Here is a 25151-nt window from a genome sequence, read left to right as displayed (position 1 = left end):
AACCAGGGCGAGGAAACAAACCCACAACCCAGGTAGGTGCTCTTGACCAGAAATTGAACCTGTGACCCTCTGGTGTGTGGGTCAAGGCTCTAACCATTCAGAAACACCACCCAGGGCACCAAAGTCCTTTTTAAACTTACTTAATAGTATATTCTTCCTCTGCCTCTAAATGTAAAGTTAGGAATGTTCACATCTATTCAGCTCAGTCCTGACTCTTAGAGGGTCCCATTGTTACCTTAAATCTTTTTTCAAATTTGTCTAAAGCCAGAAATCAGAATGCTCAAAGAACATAGATGTATAACCAACCCAGAGACACAGACAACAGTGTGGTGATGGCCAGGGGGAAAGGGGTGTGGGGGCTGAGTGGAGGTGGGCAAAGGCAGGGAAAATGAAGACATCTGTAATAGTGTCAACAATAAAAATAAAGAAAAAAAGAAATCAAAAGCTCAGCTAAAGCTATTAATTTTAATAACTCCAAACTTGGGCATTTTCTTGACTTCTTTAGAGGTTCACTTACTTCTAGGGTTCTTTCAAGAAGTCTCTCATGACAAAAATAATGATCATTTTTGTCCAGTAGTCATCCCCAATTCACCACCCCTTAAATTTTGTTTCTTTCTCACTCTTCCTGCCTATTGGCAGAATTTTTCATGACAAGAATTTGTGTTTCCAGGGCTGCTCTCCCTCTAATGACCTCCCTACCCAGACTTCCATGAGAAGTATTCATCCCTTCTACCATGAAATCTCCAGGAGTGAAAGATGATTCTAATGTAGTCTTTATCTTGCTTGGGTTATGAGTCAGGCATCATCACGGTGTTGTTTTCCCAATGATAGGAAACTCCTTTAACACTTCTCAGCTGGCCCCATAGAATCACCTATCACTCAGCTTGAGATAAAACTGATCAGGCATTTCTCTTTTTCTAGATTGGGGGGGGGGGGGAGAATTGAGGTTCATAGCACAATAATAAATTTCTTCAAAGAATTCTCTACCCAATGTCTATTTTGACCATTTTTATTCTTAAAGTGGATGAGAGGGTTAAATATTTATAGAGCTTATTATTAGTAACATTCTTTGAACATCTACATTTTTAGCTGAACAACTGAGTTTGAAATTTATATTTTTACTTGGTAACTAATCATAAATAAATTTCAATATTATTTTAAACATAACAGGTATATAAGATATTATTTTGATTATAATTTATTTTCTTTGACTTGTCTAGTCTTCCTCAAAGCAGGAAATCATTTCTTTATATACTAAAAATATTTGTTGAACATTTATAAATATTTATTCAATATTCATGTTTAATATTTTAGTATATCTAATAAAAATCATATAGAAATTACTGTAGTTTTACATTTTAAATCTTTTACATAAATGTAGAAATTTGTTAAATTTTATTTTGACTCCACTCCTTTTAATTTTTTAAAATTTTCATTGAGAATGTTTGATATTTCATTCCTAATCTCCTAAATTTCATCTTATGCATAAGTAAGTAAGATAAAGTATTTATATTTTTAAGCTCTCATTGATGAAGGTAATATTTATTATGTGTATTTCAATGATCATAATCAGATAGTTAGAAGAATTTAACCCATTTCAATTAGAAATAGCTCAGAAAGCACTGAAATGTGAGAAAACCATCTTATTCTTACTGTGACTGATTTTCATGGAAAAAATCCTTATACATATTACAGAATATCGAGCACAGAAATCCAGTCTCATAACTTACCAGGCATGCTTATTCTGAAGACCCTGATATTTATCTTTTATTCATGAGATATTTCTTTAAAATTAGACTTATACCTGCTTTCTTGCTTTTCATTTCCTTTGAAAGTCCCACAAGAATATGAACAGATAATGCTTAAAAAACAAGTCATGATCGTGCTCTTTAATAGAGGCTGCACTTTTATTCCCTCTTTCATTAAGTTAATCACCATTCCTCAGATACCCAAAGAAGAAACCAGTGTGACTCTTGTAAATATTTCATCTTATACCTGATTCTATTTTTAATACACTGTTTCTTGATAACTCCAATTACCATAGTATTATTTTATCCCCTAATTCTTTTTTGGGGGGATTTAACAGTTTATTATCATTTATAGGTGTCATTTTAAAAGCATTGGTCCATTAAGTCATGTAGAAATAAGGGTGCAAAGAGTTTGCAAAACAAAACATCCTTTAAATGTGTTTAAGCACAGTATAGAGATGAGCTAAGTTCCAGATTTTTCAGTCCCTTCACTATATGCTATGGCAGCCATGCAATCCTTGACTTCCAGTGGAGTAAACCTCCGAAATCCAGCTTCATTGCAGATTCCAGCTTCTATGCTATCATGTCATTCATACTTCAGAGCCTTCCTTAGGGTTTACATGGCTGTGTGAATAGCATCTTCAAGTTCCATATCTTCGTTATATCTTTTCTGAAGGAAAGTTTTCCCATTCACATAGTTCTTTCCTATTGCTGTGGCTTTCCAGGAAAAGTAAGCCCTAGATGGATCTGACTGGAAAAAAATATGGTGGCCCCTCATTCCAACCACAAATTAGTAGAGAAACTCCAAATGGACAACCACCACCTGACTGGGTATATTCCTGCTCCACAGAAGCTACTCTCTGTACCAGCTGAGCTGTGGGGATGGGTTCCTGGTAAATAAGATAATATTGCTGAGCTAGATTCCCAGCTCTGTGCACAAACGCTGTAATCTGTGTCCATGCCACTGGACACCGAGCCTATAGGTTTGGTAACTGGCTTCCCTTCGTGTGCACTCTGCTCAGCATACAGAATGGATTTCTGTTTCTTTTCAGTTGCTAATAACCACCCCACTCGCAGCTTTAATCCCCACTGAAGGGGCTCCTCCAGCGACAGCAGCCAAATCACATGCAATCTGGACAAATTTACCAGACGTGCTATAGTCAAAGAAAAGCTGTAAACTCACTCTGCCGTTGTTACCCAGAGAGCCAAAGCAGGGTCACACTCCTGTGCACTGAGCTCAGCTTCTTTATCTCTTAATTCTTGTTTCCATATCCAGACTTGCCATACTTGACTGTATTTGCCTTACTTCAGAGACCCTATATAAAACGTAAATACAAACATCAGTCCCCCTTTTAAAGCCATTCAAAATAACCTAAAGAGATTTTCTTCCTCAAGTAATATCCCCCTAAAACTCATTATTGCAATTAAAATGATATTTGTATTCTTCCCATCTGGTATTATAAATCCTTTACATACAATAAGTCATTTAGTTTTAAGTACAATTCTTCTTGGTTACTGAAATGAGTGACATTTTTCCTTGTAATATTACCACTTAATGATAGCAAATAAGTTGCAAAAGCTGTTTAATAAATATAGGGTATCCCCAAAAATGTATATACACACTCTGAATAATTATAAAGGCAGTGTTTATTAAAATACATTTCATTTTCAAAATTGAGCTATCAGCTGTTAAAGTGTGTATATATTTTTAGGGGACACACTGTATGTGTTAAATAAATTGAACTAAACTACTTGACATAAAAGCAATTATTTGTCATTTTATTTATTAAGGCTATTGTTATTTTAAAGTAGATTGCAAACTATGTTTTATGTCATTGTTAGTGATTAAAACCACAGTTCTTTCTCATGGCTTGCAATTCACATTGTTTAAGACATAGGTATTTTTTACATAAAGTAAATCGAAATACTTTTCCTGCATACATTTACCACTGAGCCTCAGTAACCATCTTTTTAAATGATCATTTCCAAATTTGTTTAGGACAGATGGAAAATTCCAGAACTACTCAGCCATATCCACATAGATGATCTTCATACTTCTTTCTAACAGGCACATCACAGTCTGATTGCTCCAAGCTGATCTCATCATCTTCCCACAGAAATTCTTTCTTACTGAGTTTTGTTCTTCATGGAAAAGAATACTACCTTCTCTATTGCCAAAACCAGAAGTCTAAGCATAGTCTTAACTAGGTTACTAAAACAACTGTCTAACTAAATTTTCTTTCCCTAAAATTCATTATTTACACTGTAATTAAATTGACTTTTGCATTTTGAAAATTTGATAATTTCCTTGCTTACAATAAAGCAGTCATTGGTCATCAGATGCACACTAATAGTCCAATTGCTGGACAGGATGTTGTTTTATGGAACCAGACTAAATTACAATAAAGTTCTAGGTCCTGTAAGTGTGTGATTTTGGGAAAAAATTACTTACCACTTATTATCACAGTTTGCTTATATCTGAAATGGAATAATAATACAAAACAATTAAAATGTAACATACTTATCATAGTAGATCACACAAATAAATGTGAGGGAAAGCTTAGTGGCCTGTAGAGTAATGACATGTGTTATGGCATTATTTTTAAGTGGATCAGGTTAGTATCTTTTCTCTGATATCAGATACATCAGAGGACTATCTGCCTTAAATGAGCTTGGAAAAAGAATAACTACTTTTATATACAGTATCATTTTCTGCAAGCATATTGAAAGGCATAGTTCAAAAAGCTTAATGAGAAGATGAAATGAGGTAATACCAGTGAAATTCCTATACAGGCTGTGAGGTAGCCTCTTGCTGTGTCATGAATATGAACTTTAAAGGCAGAACTTACTTTAAATTGTTGTCAGGCCTGTGGATCTGGGCTATTAGCTAATCTTCTGAATCACAACATACTCATCAGTAAAATGGGAATAAAAATATTTTCTAACTAATCAGATAATATATGTAATATGTCAGTTATCAGGTATTGTAATATATATACATTCATGTTGAAAATGACAAAAGATCTAGAAATAAGGCAGAAAATATTTGTATTGGTATTTACCAATTCCAAAAAAAGTGTCTCCTAGATCCAGCGAAACAAATCAAAATTATTTTCTTAGGTAATAATGTTTGTTGTAACATGAAATTTATATACTTAGGATATGAAGGAAAAGTACGATCAGTTTAAAATTTAGAATAAATTAAAATTATGGTTATACAAAATAGCCTAATTAAAAAATTGTTTACAAGACAAGTGCATGCCAATGTTATTTTAACCATTACATTCTATTTTGGCTTTTATGAACCTGACTGGGATAAAATCCTTCATTTCTATAATAAGTAATTGAGCATGATCTTTTCCCCTTGGTTCTACATATTAAGTGCACAACACTGAGAGCATTTTCCCCATCACATAAAGATCACTGTAAATTGTATTTTCAAGTTTCAATGTCTTAGAAAGTACTTCTCATCAAAATAAAATATAATAAAATAAATTTGGCCATAACCTATTTCTTTCAGATTTTTTTTTTCTTTCTTAAGAAGTAAAGCTATGGGAGAGCTTTAGTACTTCCTTTAAAACTGAAATTGCTTGCTAAATTGCTTTCTAGGCACTAAGTCAAAATTCTCTTAGATATGAATTATGTGAAAAACATAAGAGCTTTCTTGAAAATCATGTCAGTATTCTAAGCACTTTTGTAAAGGAAAGCTCGTGATCCATACAGAAAAATTAATTCGCCTTGACAATTTAATTGTCTTTATTGTCCATATGAGTCTAATATTCCTCAGGCATATGTTTGAATTATAAATAATTCAAGCTGTTCAACAAATCAAGATTTATAACCATTGATAGCATTATATTTATAAGCAGTTAAATAATTTAACACACTATGACACTGGAATCACAAATCTATAGACTTTATTTGTTTGTTTTTGTTTTTAATCCCCCCCTACTGATATGCTTTACTGTTGTAGGGGTGATGGTCCAACCGACTGAGCCACACTGGCCAGACTGTTTTGAATCTTCAGTGTGCATACTTGCTTGCACAAATCTGTATTATGCTTGTGCATGGATCAGGCTCAATTAATTCTATGTATGAATATTGGGTAGTTCCTCAATTTGGGAAGTCCCAAGTCACTGAGTGATGATCTGAATACTGGCTTAGATATGAAGAAGGTAAAGGGGGGATGCATGGTAAAGGAAGGAGACTCAACTTGGGGTGGTAAACATACAATACAATATACAAATGATGTATTTTAGAATTGTATACATGAAGCATATAATTTTATTAACCAATGTCACCCCCAATAAATTAAAAAGATAAAGAAATAAAAATTTTAAAAAAGCTCCTGAAAAGAAATGCTCCAAATAATTAAATTTTTAATCAAAAGGTACAGAAATACATTTTAGGAATTAAGATATTTTGGGGCTGTAGAGCTGTGGGGCTTAGAGTATTAGGTGAAAATGTTCAGCAATTCCCAACACCCTGCACATTTCCCTATCTATTTAGCATGAACAGACAGAAGCTATAAATAGAGATGAGAATAAAAATGGAAGCTGGGAGAGAAAAATAAGAATAAGAATGGGGTGTATTTGAAATAATTTCTGTCTGAATTATGCTGGTCAATTTGTTAGGGAAGCACTTCCCAAATTTTATATGTACTTACAAATAATCTGGAGCTCTCTTTAAAATGCAGATTCTGATTCATTAGGTCTGTATAGCTTGAGCTTCTACATTTCTAACAGGCTTTGAAATAATATGAATATAACTGGCCCCTGGGCCACACTGTTTGAGAGTAACTGTGATGATGATAATAGACCACTCCTATGGCAACACTGCTTTTTTGGCTTTTTGAGTTAATGGGAAGTTATTAGTGGAAATGTCATGGCTGTAGACAGCGGCCCTGGCCCATTATAGAAAATAACACCCCTTAGCTTTTTCTACCCTTTTCTGCTATATTTTTCTTAATAAATCTTATTTCCTGTTTCTCTTTATAATACATCTATATTTTGGGGTTTATTCTCTGGTTCTCAAAGTAGAATGGATGTTCCATAAAAACAGGGAATTTGTCTTTTTGAAAATTTAATATTTATTGCAACCATAGAATATGACCAAAAGATCAATTGGACTACCCCTATGGGTTTTATATACTGAAGTGGAAGAACAGTTCTTTCTATCTTTTCATGTCGCTAAGCAGAAGTGAGGTAAAGTACACTCATGTATAGAAATATTTCCAATGATGTGAAGGGAGCCATTAGAGAAACATAAAGAAATATGAAACCTAACAACACAAAAGACTTTGGCCAGGGCTTGAAGGAGCTTCTTAACCTCACTTTTTTTCCTCTTGCTCTCACCCTTTCTACCGCTCTGCACTTTGAGTTTATTTGAACAAGAAAGACACATTCTGAATTAATGGCCTTTGTACTGCTATTTCTTAGGGGAGAGACATTATTTTTTTGGCTTTTGGGGTCAATGGGAAGTTATGTAGTGGAAAGGTCATGACTTTAGACAGTGGCACTGTCACATTCATGAAAATATCTCTGAGGTTTTTCTATCCTTTCCTGCTATATTATTCTTAATAGATATTATTTTCTGTTTTTCTCTGTAATATATATACATTTGGGGTTTTATTCTCTGGTTCTGAAAGTGGAATGTAAGTTTCATAAAAAGAGGAAATTTTGTTTTCTTTATTTTTTATTGCTGTATCTCCAGTGTCTAGAGGGCATGTTCAATAGATACTTCTGAACGGTTGGACAAATGATTGAGTGACTAGAAATAGCATTTTTGAAATGATCTCCATTCATTTCACTATTTCTAAGCTTCCAGTAATAAGAAGCCTATTGCCTAATAGATTTTTTTTTTTCCTTTCTAAGAAACTTTATGATGTTAGTATGTAAGGCATTTCTTTATGGTTCATTTAATGTCAATCTAAAGTTGGCTTGGATAAGTTATTTCAACATTCAGAAATATGTTTTTAGAGTAGATAATTATTCTTTAGGGCATATATTTACTTAATTATTTATTTACTCTCTTACCTTCATCTATTCTATATTCTACTCAGAAACTTTTATTGTTCACATAGAGAATAACTCTGATTGTGATACTAGTGCTGTATTTAATTCTTTCTGCAGTTCTGTCTTTTTGGACTCTTGAATCAATAGAAATCTGGCACAGTCATAGAAGGCTGAATTTGATCTTTTCCTCAATTATTTCACACATCACTGCTGGGCAAGCTGAATTTAGTACTCAGCATTTTAAAATATTTTTCTTGGAAATCCTGCAGTGGATGAAGCTCCATGGCAATTCTGATCCTGACTCCCACCGAGCCTCAATTTCTCACATGCACTCAGCTGCCCTTAGTCTCAACAGTACTTTAGCCCAGGAAAATCAGATAAATGAGTTGAGGGTGGAAGGAAAAGCTATATTTAAGTCTTATTCCCAAGGATTATCTCTCCATGAATGTTCTTGACAGACAACTTCATGATTAAATAGCTTTTCTTCAGTATTAAATAAAATAAGAAATAAATTGAAACTTGGTCTGACTAATTGACATGTTCTGATTCATCCTTTGTTTTCATACATTTCATTAGCCATGACTCTCATCTTTTTCATTCATGGCATCAACATAAATGTCAAAGTTATTTCTTTCTTGCCAAAGTATTAATATATCTAAATAATGAAAATAATTTTGAGTTATTTTGCATTATCTTGTCTAGCATGATTGTCTTGCTTTCCATTTACATTTATAACATACATGATACTAATAGTTGCTCTCAAAGGCAATATGATATACCGTGAAACATTTGGTAGTACTAATGTTTATATCATATGAGGCCTTTAGCTATACATTTCATTGTCCTTTTCTAGGATTTTTTTCAATTGCTTTCTACCAAACATTTATTATTCTGTATTATACTATAAGCATTATGCTGTGTGAATAATACAATGAGAAAGGTAAAGGAGAGTGTAGAAAGTGAGCCTGAGAGCAGAGCTTTAAGATGACTGTAGCCTTAATCAACCACTGAACTGAAACTTTGTGAAGGATCCTGAGTTAGAACCACACAGCAAAGCTACTCCTGGATTCTGGATTCCTTCCTGCTTTAAACTGCTAAATTTTGGCATAATTTGCTATGTAGAATCAGATAACTAATACACTGTAACATAACAACTTGAAAATGCTCAAAGTAATGATATGCATTATATAGCCATACTTAAATATTAAGTAATCTAAAAGATTCATTTAAGTTATAGATACTGCATTGAGGGTAAAGTTCACTCCAGTGATTTACAACAATTAATAATTTTTAACAGATTGAGATAATACTAAAAAATAGAAGACATGGTAGACACTAAAAAATTATTATTTTTTCATTCATGATTCTTATTATAGGGTTAGAAAAAAAATCTGAGAAATAAAATTTTCTACCATTACTTTAAAAATATAATTGCACATGTTTTTTCCCCCTGATATCCGTTTCATTATGTTAGCATATCAAATCTCAGAATATAGTAAAATCATTATAGAACTGCTAATAAGGTAATCAGAGAAGTTAGTATTACTTTAACCCCATATTTTGGAAACATAAAGACAATTTAGAATGCCTTTTAATTCAGAGCTGGTATACCACAATGGTGCCTCATTTAAAGTGGAAAGTGAAAATAGTGTGAGCTCCTTTTGATTTATCATTTTGTGTTTTCTCCAGATGGATTTTGAAAGTATTTGACTATCATTCACACTGACAACAAAATTGCTGCTTGGGATCATGTATATATTTTTTTCACTCCTTGCTACTTTTGTTATAATCATTATTGTTATTAGTTCAGTTATTTGTGAGTCATGGGAATACTAAATCTTTTCTTTTGAAAATCTCGGGCTTTGAAAAATAAATTTTTCATTAGCCTTTTCAAACATATAATAACTATACAAGATGATTTCCACTTTATCATTCATATAAGAAATATATAATACAATAATATAATATAATATTATAATACAGGCAGATAAAATGCATCATAAAATGAAGACAGATTTTGCTTGAGATAATAGTAAACAACTAAGTTAAAATACGACTAGCATTCATTAAGTAAAGAAATATTTGTGTTAATATTTCCAACAATTATACATGGCATTTTTTCTCCTCTCCTTTCTTTGCACATTTTGAAAATAACATACACAAAGGTTATTGCTATATAATATTTCCTTTATAAGCAACAAGATAATCATCTTGGAAAGTCTGGCTAGATTGGTGAAGGATCTTGCTTTCTGAAAGTAAAATCATTTTTTTCTAGTATTTTGTGTACTCTACATACATAATGGCATCTTCTGCATTCAGTAGTGTTTGAAAATGAAGTGGGAAATAAGTAAACAAATAATCCGCGTTATTAGGCAGGCACAGTCATACAAACAAGCACATTCACACATGTTCTTCAATAAAATGATTGTTTAAATTGTCCAATATGAGTAAATAGTAGGTGATATTTCTGTGAGAATAGGCATAAACCATTACTCCTAGGGCATGAAGGGAAATTGTTCGTTTTGAATTTTGGAGGGAAATAGAACAAAACATTACATTGATTCTTATTGATTTGATTAAGAGGGGATTTCTCTAGGTGAGGCTGTTAAGAGAGGAGTAAAGGCAAATCTTACATCAGTGTTTACTTTCAAAGTAACATTGAGCCTACTTGGCATAATTGCTAAGACATAGTCTTTCTGATATCTCCCTTTATTGCCTTACTACAACTTTTACAACGATCCCATATAGAATATTTAATTCTCAAAGGATACAATGAATGCACTATCTAACATATCCTTTAGCTACTTACTGCAGGTCCTTATATATATTATATCAATTTTTTTCTCACTTATTCATTTTTCAAAGCCGAGATCTTTAATTTCACATACCCATCATTAACTCAGCCAAAATTAATTACTCTTTAGGTTGTGTTCTGTAGTACTTTCTTTATTATTAACACTTGTTATAATAGTGTGGTTTGTTTTGTTTTCTTTTGTTTTTTACTTTTTTAAAACTAGTATTTGGCTGTGAGAGCCTAGAGGGCAGGAATTTTTTGTCATTTATCTTTTTAACCTTAGCACCTGAAGGAAGGGCTGCAGGAATATATATCCAGTGTTGACAACCCGTTGAACCACCAGTAAGGAAAGAAGACATGAGCTAGACACTGCATGAAATACACAGTATTAAATTTCTGAAGAGTAAAAAACTCTTAGATTTTTAGAGGTTTAATTAGTGAAATTTCATTTTAGGGTATAAACTTAGTCAACAAGAATAGCTAAAAACCTATCCATTGAAAAAAATGTGATGACCGATCCAACAAAACTCCATGCTACTTACTGATTAATTAAGTTTTATAGGACTAATTAAATTCTCCCCCATTGAATTCCAAATTGGTTCAGATATCTGTGAGACACATATTGACCACAATATGCATGTTTGCAAGAGAGAATATTTTCAAATGGCTTCAAGTTAGATTGGAGAATGTAACAGAAAGGTGGTAAATTTGGAATATAAAAATTATAAGAAGGCTGTTTCATTTAAAACAAGTATATTGAATAATAAATAATAACATTATTCAACACAATTGCTGTATTTAGGTGGTGTCTGACTTCCAAAATGCAACCATTAAAAAAATAATATTTAGGGCACCATCATTGATATTTGTGTTATTTAATAATTAAACAATGGGTTTTACCACATAGGCATACATTCTCATTCCCTAGGAAACAATAAAGTAACAATGATTATTTGAGGATTAATTTAAGGTTCATCATAACTTTCTTAACCTGTTTTTTTGACTATTCTGTTTCCTGATGGTAAGACTTTCTTTGAAGTTCTGTTAGTGTGTTTGTGTGTATTTTCTTCAAAATAAAACAGAACCCTGAGATAAGTGTTCTACTTATTACTCATTAATGTTTCCAGCATACTTTATCTCCATCTTTTAAATAAATAACCCAAATCACTACCAACAAATTAATCGACCTCCCAACAAAGAGCCATGAACAACAGAATGCTTGAAGTATCATTACTCCCCTTTCTGTAATTGTCTACCCTTTTGATTGCCACCCTACCCCCTCATTCTTTAAAGAATTTAGCTTATGGCTCACTATGTTTCTTTTCGCTAATATTCCTGACATCATTCTTAGTCATTTCCACATTGACATAAACTGATCTTGACCTCTTCATTTCTCACTTCCATGGGTGAACTTAGACTTCATTATCAATTACTGAGACATCGAAACTCCTTCAGCACTCCACTCTGTAACCCAAAGCGTCCTAGCTTTTGAACTAACTTTCACCAGTATTACGTCTGAATGCTGATTTGATCTCACCAAGAACACCAATCCACTAAAACTATTTTTCTTTCATCTAACATCATCTCATGTTCTTACTTTTCTTCCTATCCAGTATGTCTAATGAATCATCATTATAATGATTCTCTCCTTTAGATCTCACTACCACATTTATATTTTTTTACTTCATCAGAATAAACCTAAAAAAAATTCCTTTAAACTCAACTTTTTAGTTCCTGTGGTAGACAGAATTCTAAAACAATCCTGAATGTCTCACATGCTGCCTACAAGTGGGATCAGGGCCTCTGAATATTTTGAGATGTCAATCTCATTATTAAGTTATATAACAAAAGGGATTTTGCAGATGTAATTATGATCCCTAATCAGGTGACTATGAAGTTAATAAAAAAGGAGAATGTCCTGGGTAGGCCTGATCTAATCAACAAACCATTAAAAGAGATAAGAAGAAGTGGCAGACTCTCTTTTCTTTAGAACATGTGGGTGTTATTATGTGTTGTTTTCAGCTTCTGCACATCAGCCAAAATTCCAAAAAAAAGGAGAGAGTACTAATTAATATTTTATTACAGACTCATGCAGTGATACCTTTCACCTTAAAATAAACTTATTTTGGTTCTCATATTTCTCCCCAACTATCAGATTTCTAAGCTCTTCTATATGGAAACAAATACTTTAAAATGGGCTTATACCTGTGGTTTCTACTTCCTCGGCCCCACTCTCTCTTAGTTTTCAGGTCATAGTCTTTCTGCTTCTCCTCTTTCACTGGATGCTTCTTTCTAAATGTCTTTGCTTAATCTCTAATTTTTCTAGACCTCTAATTTTATGGCAACTTTGGTTCACATCTATGCCTTTTTCTATTTGCACAACCTTTCTGGCATTTTTTACAGTCAATGTGACCAGCGTAAATACCATCTGCTTATGACTCTAAAATTCCTATGTCCAACGTTGAAATATTCCTTGGATTCCAGAGTCATATATTTGACTGACTACTCAATAAAACCACTTAGATGTCTAATAGGAATATAAGAATATATGTATGGCATAGAGATATTGCCCCAATAATCCCTATTTCTGGTATACAAACCCTTGTGAAATACCCTCCTTTGAGTATGTTCAGTATCTAATTTTTTCCACAAATAAAATATCATAAGGTGAAAAATATAACTTTTGTGGTTATGTTACATATGATTATAATTTCTATCTTGCTAGCAAATTAGTTTTTATTGTCTCTATTCATTGTTGTCTTTGACAAAGCAATTAACTATGTAGAGAGGCCCATAAGGCAAGAAACTGAGCTTAGTTACTGTCCCCTGCAAGGGACTGAGGCAGTCAGGTGAGATCCCGCAGGAACCAGAATTCTGCCATTGTATGAGCCTGGAAGCAAATCCTTCCCCATTCAAACCTCAAATGAGACCCAAGGCCTGGCTGACACATTGATGGTAGCTTTTTGAGAGACCCCCCAAAATTGACATCTATGCCCCAATTCCTGACCCAGGAGAACTATGTGACAAAAATGTATTTTTCATGCTTCTAATTTTGTGATATTTTGTTATGCAGCAACAAGTAGTTAATGCATATTTTTTTCTTACCAGGGGTAGGAGGCCACTGTAACAAATACCTAAAAATGTGGGAATTTTCTCTAGAACTGAGCAGTGGGCAGTGATTTTATCACAATATTATAATTTCCATCTTGTTAGCTGACTCTATTTTCTGACATTTTTCCTTGCAAGAGACACACATGGCAAGAAACTGAGGATGGCATCTGGCTGAAAGATGGCAGGGAGCTGAGGCTCTCCATCTGACAGCCCACAAATAACTGACACTGAAAGCAGATCCTTCCCCAGTTGAACATCAATAAAATCCCAGTTCTTGCCAGCACAGCAATTGCAGGTTGAGAGAGACCTGGAGCTAAGCTGTGTCTGAATTCCATTTATTGACATCATAAATGTACTTTGTCTTAATCCTGTAATGCTTAATTTTATGTGTCAACTTGACTGCACATTATTTCTGGGTGTATCTGGGGAGGTTTAGAATGAGATTAGCATGTGAATGGGTGGATTTAGTAGATTTTCTTCTTCAATTTGGATGTACATCATCCAATAATTTGTGAGCCTGAATAAAACAAAACAGGGTGGGAAAGGAGGAATCCATCCCTTTTTCTTCCACCCTGCCTGCCTCTCCAGTTTGAGCATAGATCTTCCCCTACCCTTTGAAGTGAGATTACAGCATAAATTCTCTTGATTCTCTTACTCAGACTAGAATTACACCACTGGCTTTTCTAGGTCTCCTGCTGGTGGATGGCAGGTTGTGGGAATTCTTAGCCTCCATATGCATGAGCCAATTTCTAATAATAAATAAATCTATCTATTAATTATAATTTATAAATTAATTATATATAGTTAATAATTATGATTATTATATGCAATATATATTTTATATATGCACACATGTGCACAATGACAAAATTTTTATCATTGATACTATTACTGATGTCCCCCCCACCTTTTATACCCTTCACCCAGCCCCGCCTTCCTGGGCCTTCACCATATTGTTGTCTGTATTCATGGGCTATGTATATATGTTCTTAGGCTAATCTCTTAGATCCCCCACCACCACCACCCCTCCTCTCTGAGACCTGTCATTTTGTTCCATGTGTCCATTCCTCTGGACCTATTTTGTTGGTCAATTTATTTTGTTCATTAGATACCACAAATAAGTGAGATCATGCAATACTTGTCTTTCTCTGATTGACTTATTTGGCTTAACATAATATTCTCCAGATCCATCATGCTGTCGCAAAAGGTAAGCTTTCCTTCTTTTTTTACAGTCATGTAGTATTCCATTGTGTAAATGTACCACAGCTTTATTATACACTCATATACTTATAGGGACTTGGGTTGTTTCTAGATCTTGGCTATTGAAAATAACGCTACTGTGAACAGAGAGGTGCATATATCCTTTTGAATTGGTGTTTTGGGATTCTAAGGATATATTCCGAGAAGTGGGACCATTCAGCTTAGTGGCTCCATAAAATTTTGGCACGGTTCTTGAATGCTTTCTTTGTTTTGTGTATTGAAAACTGCTACACTTTCTGGCTGGTCAAGGATCTAAATATTTCTCACCACTACCATGGATATGCTAGTCCAAGTTACCGGCATTTCTCTTCTAGATCACTGCAATGGCTTCATAATAGTACAAGAAAATAAAAATAAAACTGTCATTACTCTCATTCTATACCTACCCAGCTAAAGTTAGTTCTTTATATGTCCTCAAAGTGATACTTTTATCAAAAAAGTTAGATCCTATCTCAATACCTCAACAGCTCTTTATATAAAAACTGACGTCTTACCTATGGCCCATAAGAATCATATCCTGATTCTTCATTGCCTCTCCAACCTAATTCTTTTTTTTTATTGTTTACACTGTTACAAACGCACCCATTTTACCCCCTTTGCCCACCTCCACCCAACTCTCACCCCTCCTCCCTCTGGCCAACACCACATGTTGTCTGTGTCTATAATTTATGCATATATGTTCCTTGGCTAATCCCTTCACTTTCTTTCATCCAGTGCTGAAAGAAAGTGAAGAGATTCTTTGCCAGTGTTTTCCTTGCTCACTCTGCTCCAACTGTAGTGTCATTTCTGCTGCTTCTAGAACATATTACAATGATCCCACTTAAATCTTGGCATCTGTTCTTCCTTCGCATGAGAAAACTCTTCTCCCACATCTTTGTGAGATTTACCCTCTTTATTTTAGGACTTTGCAAAATAATCATGTCCTCAAAGAGTTCTCTACTGGCTATGTTATCCAGTTTGCCATCAATTCTCATTCTCATGGCATCTCTCACTAGCTAATCCTTTACTAGCCATCATTTGCTTATTTCCTTTTGTCTTCCACACCATTAGAGAACAAAGGCCAATAACTTTTGTTTCATTCACTACTAATTCCTAAGCATCTGGAAATGTACCTGCTGTAATAGTTCAATAAATATCACTTAGTGGATAAATGAATTAATAAATCTTATCTAATTGGCATCACATAGAGCATTATTGTTGACTGAAATTCAGGTGTACCTCTGCGAAGAAAGTGCTTACATAATCACTATTCTAATGTCCACTTTTTAATATTCTAGCTTAAATTTTAAGTTTAATATTGTATCTTTCCTGTTTGATTTGTTATTGGATTAAATGGTCTTTGACAACCCCTATTTTGTATCTTAATAGTAATATTATAACATTGTTCCTGTGAGTTATCTTACAAGTAATATTGCTCATTTTCTTATAATTTACATTCTGTCCTTTATCCTCTTTCTTTTTTAGCTTAAATTTATTGATGTGCTTTTTGATTATTTACTACCAGTGTTAACTTCTAATCTGCCCTTTAGTGACCTATACTTATTTTGTAATTTAGAGTTCTTTTTGCTCCAGAGACTACAAATTTACCCAAAGTAGGAATGTCTACTGTTGACATGAGCTTAGCAGTGTACCTAGAGATAAATGCCTCACACAGAAAAAAAGTAAAAATACATAGCATGAATAAAAGATTAGATTTTAAATTAAAACCATACATCATAGGGAATTCTTCCTATAAGGTAAAAAGAATAATACATAGTATTGAGCTTATAGATAATTTATTTTCATTTAAAAAATTATTAAGAAGCAAGATATAGTTTTAATCTAATTATTAGATTTTTGGTGTTTTACATTTTACAAATATTTATTATATACACTATTTCATTTTTGATAAAACTATACTCCCAAATAATAGTTTTTGATATAATACCAGCTCAAGAATGTACTCTATAGTGTTCCATGAGGACACTGATCTTATCTATATTTTTCACTGCTAAGTGTCCAGAATCTCACATAGTGTCAGGTACATAGTAGAACATCAATGTACTCTTGCTTAATGGTAAAATAAACCAATAAACTAGATCTCCAACCATACAGAAATATTTTGAAAACTTCATGAGTTATAAATTTGATGAAGATTGAGGCTATACATTTTGCAATTAGATATGCATATCAGTTACATAATAATCTTAGTGATTAAAGAGTTTACATGCCTTTTTTATAGTACATAGGTGCCTGGTTTTCAGTCGCCAGCAGTAGTAAACTAACATAGAGACTCCTGTTCTAAATAGCTATATAGTATATAAGAGTATATAAATGTGTATGTGGAAGTTGGGTAGCCAAAGGGCAGATTCTTCAATTATCAGTTTATTGACTGCGTATTCCAGATTCACCCTTATGTATCTTGTTTTGTGACCTTGGAGCTCTATCTGATAAAAATTTCTTCTTTGACATCTGGAAAAGTGTTAGATTTTGTCAATAGAGAGGGTTAAAGGGATCACTGAAAGAAAGAGACCTACTAATTTGTAATTTTATGTTAACATTTTCCCTGTTTAAATAACTGCTGTGATTTTTGTCCCTTTAATGTATCTTTACCAATATACCTAGTTAATATGGATTGTCCAAATAGCAGTCATGGAATTTTCAATGTTATTTTTGTTGAGAATGTAGGGGGAGAATGTTTTTCTTTAAGTTTAAAAAGTGCTTTTAATCCAAAAAGAGTTTTAAAATGAGCAGTGTTCCATAGGGGAAAATATGCAGAAATACAAGGAAGAATCAGAGCAGATTAGAATAGAGGTATAATTTCCATCTGGATCTGAGAGATGACAAAATAAGTTTTCTACCCTCACAGGTAGATGCTTCAGATTGAAATGGTAAAAAAAAATGGAAGCTATGAGGCCTTGAATGGGTGGCTCAGTTGGTGGAAGCATCATCCTGTACACCAAAAGGTTGTAGGTTTGATTCCAGGCAGGGAATATACCTAGGTTGTGGGTTCGATTCCCATCAGGACACATATAGGAGACAACCCATTGATGTTTCTCATGTTGGTGTTTCATCTTCAGGTGAAGATTTAAAAAAAAAGATTGCTAAGAATTTAGTGAGCATTCATAATTAGTAAAATCGACAATGGGTCTGGAATTCTCTTTTAATATAATGCCCTTCAAGTACAAACTCTATAGATTGGTTTGTTGTCAAGAATAACATACATAATATGATATTACTCTAATTGTTCCTTTTGTGAATTATATGTATCATATTTTTGAAGGTTCATAATAAGAATTTTTTTTGCATATTAAGTATTGAAGAATAAAAATACATCATATATTCAAGACACAAGAAAATTACTTCAATTTCAAAACAACTCAGTACTTATGCCATTGGCAAAATATTATCTTGTGTACTGAGGCATTCTTTGCATAACAAATACCTCAATTGTTACCTTCTCTGTAATTGCAATGACTCAAAATGACCCTGTTTATAAGAATTCTTCAGTGAGGCATTACAAATTTTATTTCCTTTTTTTTTTTTCCTTCCTAGAAGGGCTCACAAATATCATCTGAATGAAGTGCCTACTCTTGCCTAGAAGGTGTTATGTGAAAGGGAAGTTGGAGATGTCATTTTGATGCATAATTTATGGATGAAATCTATAATACTGTGAACTAATTTGTGATTAAAATTTGGTTTGATTGTGACTAATAATTAGTCTGATATAACAAATCACAGAAGGAAATTCTTGTTTTGTCATTTCTTCAAAACTGTAAAATTTGAAATCAATTTTAAAGCTGTTAGAAAATGTGTAAATAAAAATTTTATTATAATTATTACCTCAAATGATAGATGAATATGCACAGTGATATATATATGTGTGTGTATACATATATATATACATATATATAGTCCTAAAAATGTATACACACACTTTGAATAATTATAAAGGTAGTGTTTATTAAAATACATTTCATTTTAAAATTGAGCTATCAGCTGTTAAAGTGTGTTTACATTTTTTTGGGACACCCTGTATATCAATTATCAGTAATCACCATTAATTATATATATATAATTATTATATATATGCACAATTGTGTATATTGTTATATATAAATATATGTTATATGTCTATATACATATGAACAGCCTTGTTTTCTTTTAAAAATAATGGTCATACTACTGCTACACAAGTATGCTATTGGTCATATCACATCATTCTTTTCAGCAATTTCTAACTAGATTTGCCATATTCTTGACTGTTTAACATGTCAGATTGTTAGCATTATAATATTTTGGCACTGTGCATCTAATAAGGAAGCAAAGAAATGAAATTAGGACTGGAGAAACTTGCTCAATAGTGATGACTTAATAGAGCTTATTTTAAATAATAAATATGGTATATTGTTCCAAGAATGTTAACTGAGGACCCATGTTAAACTTTCCCAAATCCTTGTGAATAACAGTACACCTATACAAAATCAGTAACAGGACAGAGAATGCATGTGTGCTTGTGTATTGTGGGGGTAATGGCAGGGGAAATATGAATATTCATATGTTTTGGTGAATTTCTGAACCAAACACATTGGCTCACACAGAGTCAAGGGTAGGAAGCCGCAGCCTGTGATGCGCTCTGGAGGAGGCTGCAGCCAGGACGTTGTCCCTATTCCCTGAAGAGGTAGACAGGGAGTTACTGCTACGCCGAAGAAAGCAAGATCGCTAACTCACAGCCTGCCTAGTGAGCAAAGGGAATTTGGCCCTGTGTTTGTATCTCAATCTTGTATTTATCAGCACAGAAGATTTATCAGGAAAAAAAAAAAAAAAAAAAAAGCAAGTATCTGAAAAACTGAAAGAGCCACCTGGGGAGATGCTGGGTCCTTTCTCTAAGTAATTATATTTTACTTAAAAGCTCTCTTCACTTTGCCTCAGAAATGAGGGGAAAAATGTCAGCTGTGGTTTATTATCATCCAAGCATATCAAAGTAAGTCCAACTACTTGCTTCGCTTGCACAGATTCTGGTCAGACATGCCATCAAGAGACATATTTGTTTAGGGGTATATCTGGGTTTTGTGTGTGTGTTTAAATACACGAAATCAGACAGTTGTTGCAGGAATCAAGGACATAAAACAGAATGACCAACAAACTAATTTCTGGGAAATAAAACTAAGTAAATAATTTGTAATAAAAAATAAAAAGATAAAATTAAGTCAGTTTAAAATACATATATAAAATACATATATAAAAAGAATAAGTTTGAAATACATACATAAAATACACATATAAAAATACATATATAAAGTTTACAATACATATTAATCTCATGGCTTATCACCTATGTAATGAAAGTTTTTAAATGAGTAAAGAATGAGAGGAGAAAAATGCCAAATAAATACAAGAGAAAATATTCCATATAAGAATACCAATATGTTAGTTTGCGAGATTAAAAGTGCACAGAAAGACATTTCCAAAATAAATTGTATAACTCCACTAATAAAGAAAAAGTCCTAAAAGTTTCTATGATGCACAGTAAATAATAGCTTTAAAAATGCTTGCCATTGACATCAGGCTAATGAGCAATACTGAATTCTAAAATTAAATGTAGCAAAAACTTTTAAAGATTTGAACTCAAGTAATTTGTGTTTGATTTATTCCTCAAATACCACACGAAGTTTTTAAATCAATGAACAACATAAAGACATTTTTGAAATAATCAAGGACTCAGAAAGTTTATATGTTATACATCACTTGTGTAAAAAGAAACAACTTCATAAAGATTTTTTATAAGTAAAAAGAAAGAACTAATATAGGTTCTACAGCCAAAATTCAATAAAAGGAATATAAGGTAGATATCTGTGCAGCAACTCATCTGTATTATAACAGGAATCCATAGGGCCTTGAAAATGTTTTCACAATGAAAGTGGGTTCATTTTTAAAAATAATATGATTAGGAGGGCAAAAAGTATATTGTTTTGGAAAAGTAAGCATATACTTTCTCTATTAAGAAAGGAACAGGTGGTGAAAATAGTAAAATAAAAACACACTAAACAAAATTTTTCCTATAAGAACACACTTCAAATACAAAAGCAAATTAAACCAAAATATTAAAGGAACTGATATGATTTATGAGAAGAAAATTGATTTGATATTTTTTTCTAGGACAATTTCCTTAAAGGAACAGAGGTCTAAAGTGACACATGATTGCTTTTCCTTTTCTATGGTCTAACATGCAAGTGATAAGCACAAATTGTTTAATGAGATGAACAGAGTTGTCAGAAAAAAACATACACATTGAGTGAACTAATGAAGTTATAATACAAAGCATGTTCCCTGTAATCAGGGGCTTAAAGGTCTTGAATGTTAAATTCTTATTTTATGATCTAACCAACCTAAATCTGTAGACCTCTAATTTATAACTGTCATTTTTATACTGCAGGTGAAAATAGTTAAATAAAAATGATAACAGGCATGTTATGGAGTATGCAAATTCTTCAATATATAGAAACACACAGAAGGGAATACACTTAATGAAAGAATCTTAAAAACTATAAACGTTGACAGTGTTAAAGTAGCCATACAGTTAACATAATTGAAAGACGGAAAGGAAGCCAACAAAAGTTGATATAATAAAAGAATGTTAATTTCCTTATATCACATGGATACATGATTGATTTAAGAATTTATGAGAAAATATATAGTTTTAAGCTTACTATTTTAAGATTTAAGGCTCACTATAGAAGCAGCAGCTGACTTACTTAAGTGGGTGATTGAGTACAAATTAAAATCTTTCTAATATAAAAGCAGAACTTATGGATTAGAGTAGTGATTGATTAAAGGACTTGAACTAAATACCTTTACAAATGCTTTAAGAGAAAACAACTAAAAATACTGACAAATATTTTAAAATATTTTAAATGGGCTCACTAAAATTAAAGAAATTCTCAGGATTATTCTAACAGAAATTGAGAACTGAGAAAAGTAAAGGGAGCACTGAAAAGAGTTTTGGTCATAAGGACATTGCTAAATCATTAAAAAACAATCAACCAACCAAACAAAAAACACTTTGGGGTTTCAGTTTTGACCAGTTCTTATAGTTTACAATTCAAAAAATAGAATCCTAGATCTAGCCATGCATGAGTTTAATAAGAGAATTAACCCCATAAAACTACTTCTAGATTAAGGGTGAACAAAAATAACTCCCTCATGCCCTTGGGAGTTTAAGGGAAATTACCTTAGGCTTGATAAGAGAGTAGGTGGTAAAAAAACCAAACTATATTCCTGAAAACTTGTAAACATAAAGTAGTCATGTAGCTTTGCCATTGTTCAAAACTACCAAACAAAAAAATGAGGTGATATCGTTCTCAATAGTCATTTATTAATCACTGTATATAATTATTAGTTCTTTATGGAAGCCCTTACATTGTGCCAGGTTTATAATTAATATCTCAAATAAATTTCCAAATAAAATTAACAACTCACAGGAAAAGTTATTAAGCAAACAAGAAAAGAAGCCAACATAAAGAAAAACCAACAGAATGCTGCATAGACTTTGCATGATAGGATTTGAAGATACAAAATTAAAAATAAGTATGATTATTATTTTCAAGGACAAAAATTATGTTTTAAGATACATGAGGAGAAACAGAAACTATACTGAATTAAACATAGAAAATGGATTCTTAGAACTTTGAGAAATAAAATAGTAAATAATTGAAATAAGAAATTAACTCAAGGCTTCAGGGCAGTTTAATTGTAGATGATGATAGAACTGATAAACTGAGACATATATTTGAAGAAATGTTTACAAAATACAACACAGATATTCACAGAGATAATAAAATAAGGAACAGAAGCTCAAGATATAGAGAGATAATTTGTAATATAGGTAATATAAGTCTAATTGGAATTTCCTAAAGAAGGGAAGTAAAAAAGTGAAGTGTCTATATTAGAAAATTAATATTGGAAATGTCTAGAAATTATGAATGAAAACAACCAAAAATATAAGTAACTAAAAAAAATCAAGAGAAATCCACATGTAGAGTTGCTTTAATATTTAATATTTTATTTGTTTGATTTTTAAATATGTATTTATGAACATCAAGCTAATTTTGAGTTTATATATATATATTTTATCTCTATTTCCATGCTATACTTAATATCTGTATTCATATTAACTTATTTGTATTTTATTTTCTATATTTATTTATCATTAATATATTTTTCATATTTATTTTTATTTGTTACGAACTTGTGTATTATAGTGTATACATGTCATATAATATACTTATTTATATTTAATATTTATATTTGTATTTTGAATGCAAAAGTTTGGTATCTGGAATATAACAGATTATTATAGTATTTACTTACAGCACAAAAACATGGTGATTTTCTCATGTTTCATTTTCACCTTCAGCGGTAAAGCAATTAGAGCCAGATGAGATGTTACCTTTACACACTACAGTTTATACAGCAGGCAAGAATATAAATCTAGGTGGTTATATAGGAGAAGGACACCAGTGCCACCTGTCCATCTCTCCTGAGAGATAGAGAGAAAGCTTTGGTTTTCTACTGTAAATTAATTCTCCTTCAGAACATAAAGGGGAGGATCTTAGGACCTTACCTTTCAAAATGTAAATACATGTCTCTAAGAAGAAGATGAGACCACGGTTTACAGTTGCAGTGCAACTCAGTACCATTTGCAAAAAATATAAGAGGTACAAATTGGTAGTTACAAAATAGTCATATGAATGTAAAAAAGTTCAGGATAGGGAATATAGCCCATAGGTGCCAGGTAGGTACTTGCTTTATTGAGAGGATTGGTTTGTAAATTATGTAATTGTCTAACCACTCTTCTGTACACCTGAAACTAATATGAAATAATATTGAATGTCAACTGTAATTGAAAAATAAAATTTTAAAAAGTATCTTACTGTCAGGCTATCAGAATTATATACCACTATGAAACTCTCAGTTTCTGTGTGGTACAAAAAGGTCATGTAAAAAGGTGAATTCCTTTGTCATATACCCAGAGACATGTGTCACAATCATTTTTCTCTTTAATGAGTTCCTGGCTTTGAAGGGATATTAAACAGTATTTCATGTTGATGAATCAAACACACTATAAGCTCTCAGATAGCAGTGCCAGCAGGAAATGTAAATCCATATCCTCAATATGTGTATTGATTCCATTTAAGATAAATCACTCTCCTTTCTCTATTGGAAGGAATCCGACACCATCAACTTGCCACCGCATGTCTAGACAGTCTCCTCAAGAGTTGTTTTCCATTTGGCAGGTTGGACTTTTGACAGGACCAAAAAGTGGCTGGTCGCTATATCAACCTTGGTGAAAAGGAATCTGTGCTATTGGAACCAGGCATAACCTCAAATCCCTGCCACCTTAGCTACTCTGTTCATCTGGCACAATGAGTGGATGATATCATCTGCCTGAGTAATTCAGTTGGCTTGGTTGTTTATTACCTCTTCCATGGTAGATAATCTCTGATAGAGGTGCAAATGAAATACCAAGTTCTTCTTACTTTGGCCCACTCAGTTAAATCTACCCATAAACCTCTTTGACAAACCTCTTTATGCCTTTTACTTTTTAATCTTTCTCCTTACTAGCTTCTGAACAACCACCAAAATATTTGTCATTACTCTTAAGTCTGTGTATTTTAATCACAGCCCATCTCTTTTTCACTTGGAGGAACGAATAGGTAGATTCCTCAAAGTTCTGCTCACAGAGGCAGTGTTCCTCACTTCCCTGTTTCATGTTATTCAGCTTCACTCTACTCCTGAGCAGGTCTGTAGAGCAATATAAGATATTAGATACAAATTGCATTGCACCCATCTGAGAATAGTACTCCCCCTCTCTCAGTTCATTATGAGAGAACAGCATGCCTATAGATGTGAGCAGATGGCAAGGCATCAGTTAACCATGCCTGGATGACGTGTTGTTGGAGAACTGCTATGTGCAGCTCACTTGTGCCCTCTGGACTTGCGTATGCTTGATCTGGATCTAGCATTTTAATATTACAGTGGATTTCAGTCCAAAATTATGGCATTGTGGCACAAAGAGGATCCTCTTCATTATTGCCAGTTCTGGCTGTATAGCCACTCTTCTTTCATGATCACATACCTGATATCTAAAATGCTTTGCAACTCTCCAGAAGCTCTCTTTCCAACAGCATTAGACCAGAACCATGCAACCTCCTTGTTATTATCCATAGACACTGAACACAGCAT

At 32.8% G+C, this 25151-nt stretch overlaps 1 pseudogene; it reads right to left on the bottom strand.

The window, feature by feature from the left end:
- Positions 1-2211: 2211 nt before the first annotated feature.
- LOC107545863 (proteasome subunit alpha type-2 pseudogene) lies at positions 2212-25151 on the bottom strand (annotated as a pseudogene).

Source organism: Miniopterus natalensis, chromosome 2 (assembly GCF_054644295.1).
Source record: "Miniopterus natalensis isolate mMinNat1 chromosome 2, mMinNat1.hap1, whole genome shotgun sequence".
NCBI classification, from domain to species: Eukaryota; Metazoa; Chordata; class Mammalia; order Chiroptera; family Miniopteridae; genus Miniopterus; species Miniopterus natalensis.
Note: the sequence above shows the minus strand (reverse complement) of the source record. Positions and strands in the feature narration are given on the sequence as shown.